Below are 14,230 nucleotides of genomic sequence, written 5' to 3'. Positions count from 1 at the left end.
GACAGCCAGCGAGAGAGGGACCACAAGCAGGGGGAGTGGGAGAAGAAGAAGCAGGCTCCCAGCGGAGCAAGAGCCTGATGTGGGGCTGGATCCCAGGTTCCTGGGTTCACGCCCTGAGCTGAAGGCAGATGCTTAATGACTGAGCCACCCAGGCGCCCCCCAGCTTACATTTCTAACAGTGGATCATGAGCCCGTGTATACACCACCACTTCCAGACAACATGCTGGGCCTGGCTGCTTTGTAAATATATCTAGGAAGTACTCACTGAATAATACACCAAACAATGTCTCCAAGAATGAACGGAATCCAACATACTTCTGGCTTTCTGTATTCAAATTGTTCTCACGATGGCAAATCACAATTTTAACCTTTATGTGGTCTAGTCCACAAAGCTGGTTTATAAGGGATCGGCCCTTATTATAATAAATAATTTGATGAGCACTGATCCATGGTAATTTTTTTAGTATTAATGCCTTCATTTTATGAACTTAAAATAATGGAACTTCAACTAAGGCCCTGAATGATCACCTTCCCAGCATCCCACATCCAAACAAGAGTCCCTACTGAAAACAAGACTTGTAGTGTATCTGACCCTCCCAGAGAATAGCTGGCAGGCCCTTTTGAAGCGACTTGAGAGGAAGTCACTTAGTAAAGCTGTTTGAAAAGGAGATAACAGGCGTGGCATGCCTGCCATGATCACCTCCCCCTAACTGGCTGAAACACACACACACACACACACACACACACACACACCCCATACAAGCAAAAAACCGTGAGGCACCCACTCCGTTGAACAATCCTACATGGCGAGCCTTCAAAATTGTGCGCTTGCAGCTACAAAGCTACACAAACTGCAGGACGCCACGCGTCTCCTTGAGGCAGGACATCATCAGAGCATTTGGCGGCAGGACATCATCAGAGCGTTTGGCGGCAGGACATCATCAGAGCGCGGGACGTGCAATTCGGAGAGTCTGAGTCTTGGAAATGCAAAGTAATGCTTTGCCCCACGTACAGTCCCGCCGCTCGGGCAATTAACATAACAGATAATCAAAGCCCATTAGTACCTGAGAAGAGGAGAAGCGGCTGGAAGCAATAAATGTCTTCCCCGAAAGCCTCTCAAGCCCTAAATACACAGAGCTCTGAGCTTAGAACCAGAAAACATCTGACTGAAGAAGCGGTTCAGGGTAAGTTGCTTACTCGACTGCTAAAGAAACCAGAGTTAAGAAACACTTAATACCTTGTAATTTTGTAATTTATTTTTAACTAAATAGATATTTTAAACTTTTTGGTTTTTAAAAATCTTGCCCTGTAGTAGTTACGCAACACTAGTAGTTATAGGTTAGTAAGCGGCTAAATGTTCTCTTCACGGAAAACAGAAAAGACCAGATTGTAGGCAAATGTGTCCACAGTCAATGACCAGTGTAGCCTGGGCCTCCTCCTTCATCCACCTGCTTCACTTCCTTTCTCCATCCATTGAAATTCTTCGCCCCTTGAGGCTGAGATGCCAGGGGCTGTGTGGTGCCTTCGCTGATCTCCTCGCTGATCTCTCGCCCACCTAGACATTTCTATACTTCTAGCACTGTCCTTTACATCCAGGCAGCTGTCTAGTTCCCTTGAGCAGAAATCGTTTTATGATTATTGTCATGGTCTTCGCAGTGCTTGGCTCAGGTCCCGCACGTCTGAGGGGGTCAAGAAATGGCATAGCCTCTGAGAAGAAATAAGCAAACCAGAGACAGCCTGACGAACCCCAGCTCCCCAAGTGATGGTGAAGGGCGTGCACCTCCTCACCCCCAGCGCCCTCGCACACTGCCCGCAGTCTCAAGGAGCCATGCTTTAAAGGGTGTGTTCTCACTTCACCCTCTTCTAAAATTAAAATGGTGGAGGCAGATCCAGCATTATGTCACTCACATGTGACTGGGAACGTTGATTGGATCACTTTCCTTTCCGCCCAGCACCTGCTGGCCCCACCACCCACTCCGGCACCAAGCCCACTACTTCCTGTGACCCCTAGGTCCTCTGTCAGAAAGTAGAGGAGGGTGGACGGAGCAAAATGACTTCATCATACGGAACAGTGGCTAGGAATGCCCGATTTGGGGGGTCAGGTCACTTGAGTTCCAATCCTGAGTATACAACTTATTAATACTACCAACTGAGCATGACATTTACGTCGGTAAGCCTTGATTTCCCCAGGTGCAGAAACACACAAGAGTGCTGACGCCATAGGGTTGAATTGACACACGAGGCCCAGGTCCTGGCCAGCAGTGGGCACTCCAAATGTGTTGATAACAACGTGGCCTTGGGCTGGGCCTCCACCAGAGGCCTCCTCCTGAATTGGCTCCCCATGGCCCCGTGATTCCGGGTTTCAGAGCACGCAAGTGGATGCACAGAAAAGAAAAAGAGAGGAGAGAGCAGGTCCCCAGCAAGTGACAGAATCTCCAGCTCTGTGGCCACCCACTAACCCCTCTGACGCCATTTACTTGGGGTGGGGGCAGGTGTGGATGAAACTTAATTTATACAGTAAAAAGTCCGTGGAGTCCCAAACTGTTAAAATGGTTTATTTTTGTAGGCATGGCCTTGCACATGTGGAAAGAGCCCTCAGCATTGGTCCAGGTTTCGGGGGCTCTGGGGTCTGCAGACTCCAGCTGCAAGGCTGAAGGTCAAGGCGGCCAGGAGTGGGCCTTATTTATAACAGCCTGAAGTTTCCAAGTGAGCAGAACAACAAGACCTTGCACGAGATGAATCATACCGACTCCCAGGATCAGAGAAGTCACAGAGGATCAAAGAACAGATGAGCCTTCCAGCTCCCTGCCCCTCTCAAACCAAAAGATGACTTTCGGAGGGCTCACTCTAATCTGTTCCAACTAATTTTCAGGGGTTGAGCTGAGAGGAACAGGAGCTGAGAGTCAACAGGAGATTTCGTTGCTATAGCCACTGGATCCCTGACAAAGTGGGCTTCAGTGAAATAATAAAAAGCAATATTTTTCCCGCAGCAAAATGTATGGAAGTCCAAACCTTCCTCGTGATGAAGAGATTAAAGACATAACTTAGCAGCGTGTCAAACAATCAAAAATAAACGTGGATGGCATTGAGCAACTCGCCATGCACCACAAATAAATGTTACTTATTTATTCAAGGACGCTTATGTAACTGTTTTCAAAGGGCGCGTGTATTTTGCTTTTCCTGTTTAATTCTTTGTCCCATTATGATGTCTAGCCACCAGCCACAGGTCAGGTGGCAGAGTAACGACACACACACACGCTGGATCACAACATTCCATGTTCACCTTACTGATCACCGCACTTTGCAAAGCAACGCAGATGAGTTTTGCCCAGTCATCTTGGCTTCCTGAGTGGACATGCAGTTGATTAAAGAAGATTTTGGCTAAGGGGCCAGGGAACAAGGGGACCCTCCCTTGTTCTTGTCTGCTGTGGGAGTAGTGCTGCCACCCACACTACCCTGTCCATTCCTGCCTGGAGTTTCTTGTAAACAAGGGCAACTGGCAAAGCAGTGCCCATGCCCTGGATCAGACAGAGCAGAGTTCACGGGGAGACGAGACCACTTTCCCCGTGGCCCGTCCTAGAGCCGTGCACCAGAAGCCAAACAGAGCTATACTTTGGGCTGTACGAGTCGGGAACGCCAGCTTCTCACCTGGTGTCATCAGAGACTGCACACAAGACTGACCTGACGTGTCAGTGCTCAACTCCAGCCCTATGCCACCAGCTCGGTGTTCATGCTTGCGGAGAGTCTGGTCTTTCCTGGCTGACGAGCGAGATGCCACAAGCCAGCTGCAGAATTTCCCTAGGAACACCAGTGGTTCGGAAAACACCAGTCCCTCTCCTGGCACGATCACAGGCTGACCAGGACTAATTGCTCTGGGCACTGGGGCATCCAGGTATCCACGGAGAGGCCAGCCTCATCTTTAACAAGAGGACTCTGACCTCTGCCAGGTATAAGCTGCTTCATATAGTCACGTGCCTGCTACCCACACTGCCCACCGGGGACCTGTCCAGGGACAGTCCGAGCACAAAGGACAGATTTCTGAGGTACTTTTCCACCATTTGTCTCACCCACCTCAAATCTAGTCTCTGCCCTTTCCTGCCATGCCCCATGTCCTCCATGGACTACATCACCCAGGCTCCCTTGCGTCCCAGCTTCTCGTTGGGTTGGATACCAATGGGGATCAGAGGAGGAGAGAGGGTTTTGGCATTTCTTCCCTACTCCTCCCGGGCTGTAGCTTGTGTTTATGGCAGGGCTGTGTCCTCTCATGCTCACGGCTCCTGCTGGGCACCTTCCCCTCACCGCTGAACTCTCCTGGGCTATCAGGAGTGGCAGTGACTCCCAGCTGTTGCAAGTCCCTGGGTGCTCAAGTCCCTTTGCTTTGCCCACACCTCTGTCGAGTAGTCTCTTCATTAAAGTCTCTTCATTTTCTCCTGATGCAGATTCTGTTTCCTGCCCAGAGCTGACTGAAACCATCTCTTTCAGCAATAATATCCTGTGATTTTCACACTTGTGGTCCAAGCAGACATATATTCGCTTTGTTGAAACAACATCCTGAAAGAGGTGCATTACGGGCACTAGAATTATGCTTTTGATTCAGGCAGGTAAGTAACTGTACATGGGCTATTTCTTTAACTCAGGACTTTGGACTATAAAAGGACATGTTGATAATGATTAAGCCCAATTATGTCAAGTTTACTCAACAGTTACCTTGAAAATCACATATATGAACATATGCATATATCTCAGCTAAACGGTATCACTGTAAGACTTCAGGTATAAACTTCGTGTTTACTAATGAATTGGAGAAAACACAAATCTCTGTTGTAGACTTGTCTGAATTGTCCCTGTCTCCTACTTGCATTGTCCATATTCAGACGATCCTTCTATGCATGTTCCATGTTGATTTTGTTCTGTGTCCAGGACTTGATTCTCTGTCTAGAAAATGAATGTCAGCAGGGACTAAGCCTTCACTGCTAAATTATCATGAAGTCTTGGCTTCGTTCTGATGCATTTGGCAAAATGCTGGCTGCCTACTGCTTTTATTCCTTGTTTTCCCATTGGAACAGTAATCTTTTATTTAACAAGTTAAAAATATAGTTCAGAATGCCAATTGTTGCCAATGGTAATTATTAGTACTTTAAAACCTGAGAAAGAAGAGATTTTCCCCCAGAAAATTATTTTTTAGATAAAATAATAGATTTACCAGATGTTGGTTTTGACCAAGGGATTTTATATCACTTTTTTTTCTGACCCTTTTCTCCAAGAGGATTGGTCATTTGGACGTACGTGACCTTCCTCATCACCAGTCTCTTTTCTATATGGATCTCTTCTGACACCTTCACAAAATAAAAGCCTAAAGAACAAACAATGAAGACTATTCTAGATGTCTGGGAAGGAAAGCTGATGGGTCTGCTAGGAGAGTTTTTCTTCTCCCCTGAACTATAAATTATTAAAAGCCTCCTCATCTTATAGATTACCGAGCCCCATGATTTAGATCCCACACGAAGCATCCTTGGCTTTGGTCGGGTTGGTCTTTGAATACTGTCAGCCGGTGCTGCAACCTACTGGCCTCGATCCTATCAAGTGAGTCACAAGGACACTCTGACTTCTGCCTGCATGAGACTTTGATCTTACAGGAGTCTGGCAGGTGGTACCGTAAGACCAGTGCCATTCAGAGAAGGGCCTTCTTCCTCAGCATCATGCTATCCCACTGCCCAGCTTCCTATATTCTTGCTACATGTTGCGTGGAAATGGCTCCTCTGTGGGTGTGAATGCAGTCCGGGAACCGGAGGCACATAGTTCCTGGGTCCATCACTCTTCATCTTCTTTGCTTTTTCAGAGAAGGGTTTTAAATGCATTCTAGTGAGAAGAGTACTGTCTGGTTGAAATCCAAACTTTAAAATATTTCTGTGGCCACCACCCACACAATCTACACACACGTATTGGGTGGAAATACATGTGCCTCAGCACTTCTAGTGTAACAGATTGAAACATCTCAGCTTTGGCAGCTCAGGGGCTTCTGGCTTATCAATTACCCAATAATGTGCAAAAACAAAACATGTCTATGGCCAGCCTGTTACTTACCCAGAATAGATGATGCCAATGTGATGTGACTTGTCCAAAACAAGGACTATTCTCTACCCAAACCATTTTCATCCCTGCTACCATACCTGACAGCCCATCTTTAAAGATGTTTCCTCTGGATCTGTAGTTTTTATTATTATTATTTAAGAAACATTAAATAAAATGAGAATACCTGATGAAGGGACAACACCTTAAAATATTTTTGAGCTATGAGATGTTGGCAGGTGTTTGCTGACAATAAATCCTTGCAGATGAAGATTGTAAAGAGAAATCAAGGTACTGAGACTAGAGATGAAAGTGTCCCCATGGTCAGTTTTACCTTCTTTAGAATTTGGTCTTAACCAGTTCTGGTAAGTCTGGGTTTTTGGTTTGTTTTTTTGTTTATTTGATTTTTGGCAAATTTCAGAAAGCATAGAGAGAACTAAGACACATTCAAACTTTGTTTATTAAGGGAGAAATGAGTAGAAGTGGCTTTTGAAACACGTTCTTTCCTGTTGACACATGTTCAAAGAATGTCTGGAGGAAATACTAAATTAAAATACAGACTGATTCAACTACTGGCATCAAATCACTTACAATGTGATATGGTTGCTATCTTGAATATGAGGGAAAAGAAAAAGAAGCTTCCCAAAGTTATAATTTTGTTGATGAAAACAATGAAAATCTTAATTTAGAATCTATTTTATGTTATTTTGATGTTATCACTGTGAATTCCCTTGGAGACATTTACTCAAAATGGCTCTATTATATTCCTGGTTCCTGATATTACTGGTATAAAGAGTATAGGGAGGACAAAGGCTTTAATATTTCAAATATAGAGTTAGTAACTATAAATATTCACCCATGAATATTCCTTCTCAGGTAAATTTGGAGTCTTCCTCCTAAAAAGGCAGGAAATGTAGTAGACAGGTTACAAGTTACAAAATCTTGACTAAACACATAATTTGGCACAACCACCTACCTGTTCTTTTGCTCACTTAGCAAGTCCATAGAATGTTCATTGTACTCTGTGGGGAGCAGAGCAAGATAGCAAGATATGAATATACTTCTTCCCATTCCCACCTTGCTAACAGAATCTCTATCTTGTTCAGGTCTATTCCTCCTCAAAGATGATCCAAATCCTAGCTCCACAGGTTGTCCAAGCCAGTCCAGTAGGAAATGGGAAACCTCATTCCGCTTGCTAGTGACTGCTTTCGGGAAGGCATGTGATCTTGTTCTGTCCAACAAAATGTGGGAGGGAGAGATGCCAGTGTGCTTCTGGCATCCTAAAATACACCTGCAGGAATTGCTGTGGACTTTCATGTTGCTTCTAAACTTGTACCTAAATGTGACACCTGGGGTCATGAGGTTATTGAACACAAGGACTGAGGATAAACACCTGAGTCTTGATAGTAACACTGAGCCCCTGAATTAATCAATCCTGGTGCTATCCTACCCCTGATCTTCTTGTTACACAATAAAGTGAATTTCCTTGCTGTTTAAGGCCCTCTGGGTTGGGTTTTTGCTACTTGCAGCTGAAATCATTCCTGGCCGGTGCAAAGTGCACAGACACAGTTCTTGAGAAGCTAACAATCTCACATGAATAGGCTGAATATGATAAATATCATAATAATACCAAGCAAGATGTTAACATTACTTCTAAGGCTTCTTCTTGCTTTTGGAAGAGGGAAAAGGTACTTCCACCTGGAACTATTAGGAAGCATAGCGTGTGGAAGGCAGCAGGAGAGGCTACATGAGAGTGGTTAGTAGAGCAATATTATGAGAGAGATCATGATGGAAAACTGAAGATATTCACTCTTTTCCATCATGAGTTGTATGGAATTCAGGTGTCCAGAGACTTTCTATAAAAAGAAATGTTCTATGGTAAAATAAATTTGAGAAACTGAGCATACCCTAGCTCCACATAGCCCCCCGGATATTAACAATGCATATTAGCAGTTAAAGGTCTTGAAGAAGGGGCGCCTGGGTGGCACAGCGGTTAAGCGTCTGCCTTCGGCTCAGGGCGTGATCCCGGCGTTGTGGGATCGAGCCCCACATCAGGCTCCTCTGCTATGAGCCTGCTTCTTCCTCTCCCGCTCCCCCTGCTTGTGTTCCCTCTCTCGCTGCCTGTCTCTATCTCTGTCGAATAAATAAATAAAATCTTTTTTTTTTTTTTTTAAAAAAGGTCCTGAAGAAGTCTTGAAGACCAGAGCTACACTTAACTTCATTGAATTGCCTATTTGTTCCTAAAACTTCTTGGACAACAGGACCCTTTTTGCTTCAGGACAACTGCTATCATCACACCTATGGCTAGTGCTATATGGTGCACACTTTGGGAAAGGCTGGGCTGAAGAGGGGAGAGAGACTTCTAGAGAGAATTTGGAGAACAGGAAGAGGAAGTGGCAGTAAAGAGACGAATAGTGATCAAAGGGGTGAAGAATATACAGACAACGTGTCAGGAGTCAAGGACAGAGGATGCTTTCAGGAAAAGCTGGTTAGCAGAGTAAAAGGATGCAAAGAAATAAAAAAGAATGAGGATTGAGAAAAGCCAACAAGAGTCACTGAAAACGTGTTTCACTAGTAAAGTGAGAAATGAAAACAATTTGTCTGGATGACGAGATACTAAGAAATTGATTATGAAAGAAAGAAAAGGAATGATAAACTGAAGAGCAAACATATTCAAGTGAATATCTTTCATGAATAGATAAGTCTGTTGTTTGCATATGAAATTAATGTAAGGGGGGCGCCTGGGTGGCACAGTGGTTAAGCGTCTGCCTTAGGCTCAGGGCGTGATCCCGGCGTTATGGGATCAAGCCCCACATCAGGCTCCTCTGCTATGAGCCTGCTTCTTCCTCTCCCACTCCCCCTGCTTGTGTTCCCTCTCTCGCTGGCTGTCTCTATCTCTGTCAAATAAATAAATAAAATCGTTAAAAAAAAATTAATGTAAGGGTACATGGATGGATGATGGATGGTTGGATGAATATTGAAGGAATGAACTAGTGAACATGTAGAAATTCAAGTTGCTATATAAAGAAAAAATTAAAAGTTAAAGTCCCCAGGAAACGAGGAAAAGAATAAAGGTATCCCTCTACAGAGGTGTTCCCACTTGACCAGGAAGAAAAGACCAGCAGTTTGATAAAGAGACAGATTCTCCTTCAACTTCTGGAGTAGAAGGCGTCATGATGGTATCTGGTAAAGTGGGAAACGAGATCCTGGGGAAGATGAAGAAAGTCTGGAAAGGGTATTGTGGCCTGTGATCTAGAGAATGAACAAGAGGTAAGTGAAAGAATTTCTGCAGCACAGTGAACACGCTACTCTTGAGCTGTGGGGCGGCCTACTAGGCTCTGTGATTTCTGCAGGAGTACTCTGTAAGCTAGAATCTGAGAAAGCTGATGGTAAGCGTGTTGTAGTTGGGCAGTTTTGTAGTCTAAGGTTAAGAGGGTAGACAAGCCTAGAGTTGATATGTGGGCCTTGTTACCATGACTGTCTTGCTCAGACCGAGAAGAGGTCGGACGTGTGCAGAAAAGAGCTAGTGGACGTGGCTGCGTTGCAAGACCGGTGATTTGAAATGTTGGCGAGAAGAGAAAGTGTGTATCATGGACTTTGGAGAGAAGAAGAGGTGAATTAAGGAACTGAAAGAAGGAAAGATGACTTACACAGTTCAAGATCTAAAAGAAATATCGCAATTCCATTGTTGCTAAAAATCCATCAACTGACCCGTCAACCATGAGAATTTAGTAGATTATGCCTTTGTTGACTTCTCTCTTCTTAGTCTGGTGGTCTTTTTATCAGTCCTTGCTACTAATATATCAAACCTATACTTCCTAAGCTTTGCAAAAAAGGGCAATGTGCTGTATTTTTTATCCTATAATCACCAAGATTTAAAAATATTTTAAATAATTATTTAAAATATTTATTGATTTGCTCACCAGTTGAGCAAATTATCACTTATTACTACTCTTATCTTTTTTGATCAATCTCTAAGACCACTTCATATATTACAGACATTCTCTTTCGGGGGAATGTTTTTCAATACAAATGACAAACATTTTTTTGTAAGTCTTTGGAAATACCTATAGTATTGTTTGCCTTACATTAAGTCATAAAATCTTATATGCTCTAACACTATGGTGTGTTTTCTGCCCTCCCCTCTCAAACAGTATTTTAAATTTACCATTTCAGGGATACCTGGGTGGCTCTGTCCGTTAAGCACCAACTCTTGATGTCGAATCAGGTCGTGATCTCAGGGTTTGTGAGATTAAGCAGCCACTTCGAGCTCAGCTGGGAGTCTGCTTGAGATCCTCTCCCTCTGCCCCCACCATGCATGCTCGGGTTCTCTCTCTGAAATAAAAAAATAAGTCTTTTTAAAAAATGACCATTTCACTTAGATTTATAAGTATTTCATTTTTTCATAGACAATCTTTGATCCACCTGGAATTTGTGATAGAGGAAGATCAGGATTCGGGGATAGTGCGGGGGAGGGGGTGGAGATGAGCTACAATGCGCACGCATGTGTATGGACGTTGTTTGGTCAATCATCAGCCTTTGGTAGGAGTATTTCTATCATACTTAGAACTACATCATAATTTCTACTTGATCTCATCTAAATGAAACACTTGATTTTTTGAGTTGCAGCTAGGCCATCGCCTCATAAACAAACTGATCATTCTCTTTGAAATACCTACTATTTTGCCTGCTGTGACCTTATTTATTTTATGAAACCCTTCTGATTAGTTCAAACAACGGACTTGCTTTCAATATAAGATGATTCCTTTTTAAAGATCTGTTTCTATTGTACAAAGCTGATGTATTTGGCTTGGGACACATCTGAGATATTTAAATATAAATAGACGCGTTCTCTTATCCTCAATCAATTGCTTCCTTCTTTCTCTCCAGTATTTATTTCCTTTCCTTCCCTTCCTGCTTCTATCTTTCTTCTGGCCTTTATCAGCTGCTTTTTTCCTTGACTTTACCTATACATAGACCCAAGGTTTTTCCCTAAAACCCCACTAGGCTCAAAAGTCCTCAATTTCTCTGTGCAAGGCCAGTGTCCCCACAGGCCCGTAGCTGGGAAGAGAGGTCAGGGCTGCAAACCTTCCTTTGGCAGTCGTCCCTGGTGAAAGGATTTTCACATGTGTAAATCTTTTAGGACAAAGGCTGCAGACAGCGTGAGTGCAAGATTTTCTGGATCTGCCTCAGGTCCAGGACATCGTGGGGACCACCCCATGTAGGACTCTCCTCTTCACTCCCACAACATTTCGGCTCAGGGAAAATGAACATAGAAAGCCACCCTGAAGAAGAAAAGAAAACGAAGTTATGTCATCTTGCGGCCTGGAGGACCCACTGAGAGAAGGACAGCATCTGACCAGGCAGTCAGCTCAGGGAGTACTAGGGGCCCCCTTGGCCAGCTCTTGAGGTGTTTTCCTGTGGTGGCTCCTTCTGCCGACATTCCGTACTTACCCACTGCTCTCCTCGTCAACTGCTGCTGTCGGATCGCTGACTTGGAGTAAAGGGAGCAGGAGATGAAGGGACTATCGTGTTACTTAACTCAGCAGTGGTGGGTAGGACACAAATTCATCTTTAAGAAAGAAAGGTGATTTCACATGCAAAATACGTTCTGACGATAAAAAGTTAAGACAAAGGAAGATAGAACAAAGTTCCTTCCAACCCACTCTCATCCCCACCACCGTTCCACCAAGGAGAGGTCCTGGAGCAGTTCTCGGAAGTATTTAAGGGGCTCAGGAAAAAGCAGCGCTGCACATGCCACAACCCAGCTCACCCAGTTGCTCTGTCAGAGAGAAACCATGGCGTACGATGACCACGGAGAAGCCTCCGCCCTTGAGGCTCAAGCCAAAACCCCGGCCCGGGTCCCAGTCAAGGGGTACCTTTCTTGTGATTGTTCTCAAGCTCATCCATTTTAAGAAATCTCATGGGAGGCATGGCTGTAATGTGAAGCTAGGTCTATATTTTCTTGGGACCTCTGGACACAGTGCTGTCATACAGCACCCCAATAGCCATTCCCAGCCAATTGTCAAAACTACCATAGTTTCACCATAATTGTTGGCAGATTCATTTATCAAATGAACTAAACCATTACCGGACAGAAGTCAAGGCTCATAGGGTGGTGAGCCATAAAAGAAGGACCCAGGGGAATTCTGCCAAATCCTGATCTCACATGCCTGGGGCTGAGGAGGATGGGACAGCCAGGGGAGTCTTGAAAATCTTGGTGTTGGGAAATTTTTTCAAAGGAGGCTAAAAGGGAAGAGAAGGAAAGAGCTTGAAACAGATCTGCTTTGCAGCTGTGTCTACAGAGCCATGGTCAGACTACTTGCAGGGAAGAGCAGGTGTGTTTTGGGTTTTTGTTGTTGTTGTTAATTTGTTTGATTTCAGTTTTAGTCCATTGTGAACCGATACTTTTATACAATGCAACACAAGTAAATAGAAAACTTGAATTGTATAAAAGGCATAAAGAATATATGCCTTATTTTATGATTAGACTGAACAGATAATAAATGACATTTCACTAACTAAAATAAATTAGTATGAAGCCCTGATAAATGGCTGTAACTGCTTCTAAACTGACAGTTTGTCCTTAGCTTGCCCCAGGTGGGTCATGAACAGGTCACGGATGGAGACAGTTCTGGGGACACGTTTTGAGCTGCATGGCTTTAGAGGGCATGACTAATGGAAGTGGCGAAGCAGGTGTCTCGTCTGGGAAAGAAAGCAGGCCAGCGGAGAGAACCACACGTGGTCTTTGGGCAGACCGCTGTTCTATGAGGGTCTCCCGAAACACTGGAGGATCAAAAGGGAGAGGAGGGATGAAGGAAAACAAAAACGCTGTGCTCCAAAACAGCTTCTCCAAGAGCAGCTCATGAGGACCGCTGAGCACCATGCAGCAGAGGCGGACCGCAAGGTCCCTGGGTCGTGAAGCCGGTCCGGCGTGGAGCACCGCCTCCCACTCACTCAGCCCCGCACAGCTGCTGCAAAAGCCATCCAAAGCAAACACGCTCTCCCCACAGCAGACTCAACAGAACAAAACCAACACCCAGAAATAAATTGGATCGCCGAGCTCATCATGTTACACAGCTCACTGTTCTCAAATCCAGGATCCCGAATATAATAACAAATGATATTATTAACTGGCGCATCGGTCTGAAGCCAAAAGCAAATAACTCATTACTATAAACCAAATTGATTCTCAGAATTTTCCAGGTCAGCTACAAGAAAGAGTTACGACACTGTCCTCCCAATTGAACTATATCTCACCCATGTCTAATTGCAACGTATACGGCTAAATCCTTTGTCCCCTCTGCAGAGCCAGTTTGCCTCTTAGCACGTCTAAACCCCAGGGACTTCTCAAAGCAGGGGAGACGTGGTCAGGTTGAAAGCAATGTGGAGCCTGGGGCCAGCACGAAAGGGCTGAAGGACCGATCCCGCCGCCAGCTAGCTGGGTAATCTCTAGCAAGTCTTTCTCCACAAAACAAGACTGACAGCCACCTCCCTGGAAATTCAGTTGAAAATGCTTAGCAATTTGTAAAAAGCTACGTGGAGAGGAGTCCTCACTACATAGAAACAAGCAGCTGAGAGATGTTTTTAACCATGCCTCCTGACCCCTCCAGAAATGAAGCATTGTCTCTACACAGTTCATTTCCTCCTCAGAGTTCAAACCACTTCCGCATGTCACACATGATTTTCCTTATGTCCCCAACATCATAGGGAATTGGCTTCCCCAGGTCCAGTTCGCAGCTTGGACAAGTGGCTTCTTCGGGATCTACCTAAGGCAATTAGCAGTGACAAAGGTGACTTGAAAATTCATAGGGACGTTTGGCTGGAACCAACAAGTTTGGTTTCTGAAGTTTGTGGCTTTTCTTAATCCGGCTCCTCCTTGTCTCACCCACTGGGACTCCGCGACAGGAAGTCACTGCTCTGCATTTATTTTGTCGTTAATTCTGCTTACTTAACACCCAGAAGAGCTTTACTGTTGCCATATTCTTCTAAAGCGAAAACAGGATATTTTTCAAATTCCGTGCTTTGGCAGCATATTTAACATACAAGTTATTTCAGGTCAGGCAAATAATGTGGTCCCAGTTACGTGCTGTGCACCCTTGGGTAAATTACTTAGCGTCCCTGAGCCTGCTTCTTCAGTTGTAGTGTAAGTATAATAGTT

General features: G+C 44.6%; 1 long non-coding RNA gene across 1 annotated transcript; it reads left to right on the top strand.

The window, feature by feature from the left end:
- The first annotated feature begins 4,450 nt into the window (after window positions 1-4,450).
- Window positions 4,451-8,581, top strand: LOC121102735. The gene is made up of 2 exons (XR_005834805.1): window positions 4,451-4,601; window positions 8,249-8,581. It is a non-coding gene; the product is annotated as an uncharacterized LOC121102735 (long non-coding RNA).
- The last annotated feature ends 5,649 nt before the right edge of the window (window positions 8,582-14,230 follow it).

This window comes from Ursus maritimus, unplaced genomic scaffold (genome assembly GCF_017311325.1).
Source record: "Ursus maritimus isolate PB19 unplaced genomic scaffold, ASM1731132v1 scaffold_15, whole genome shotgun sequence".
In the NCBI taxonomy this organism is placed as follows: Eukaryota; Metazoa; Chordata; class Mammalia; order Carnivora; family Ursidae; genus Ursus; species Ursus maritimus.
Note: the sequence above shows the minus strand (reverse complement) of the source record. Positions and strands in the feature narration are given on the sequence as shown.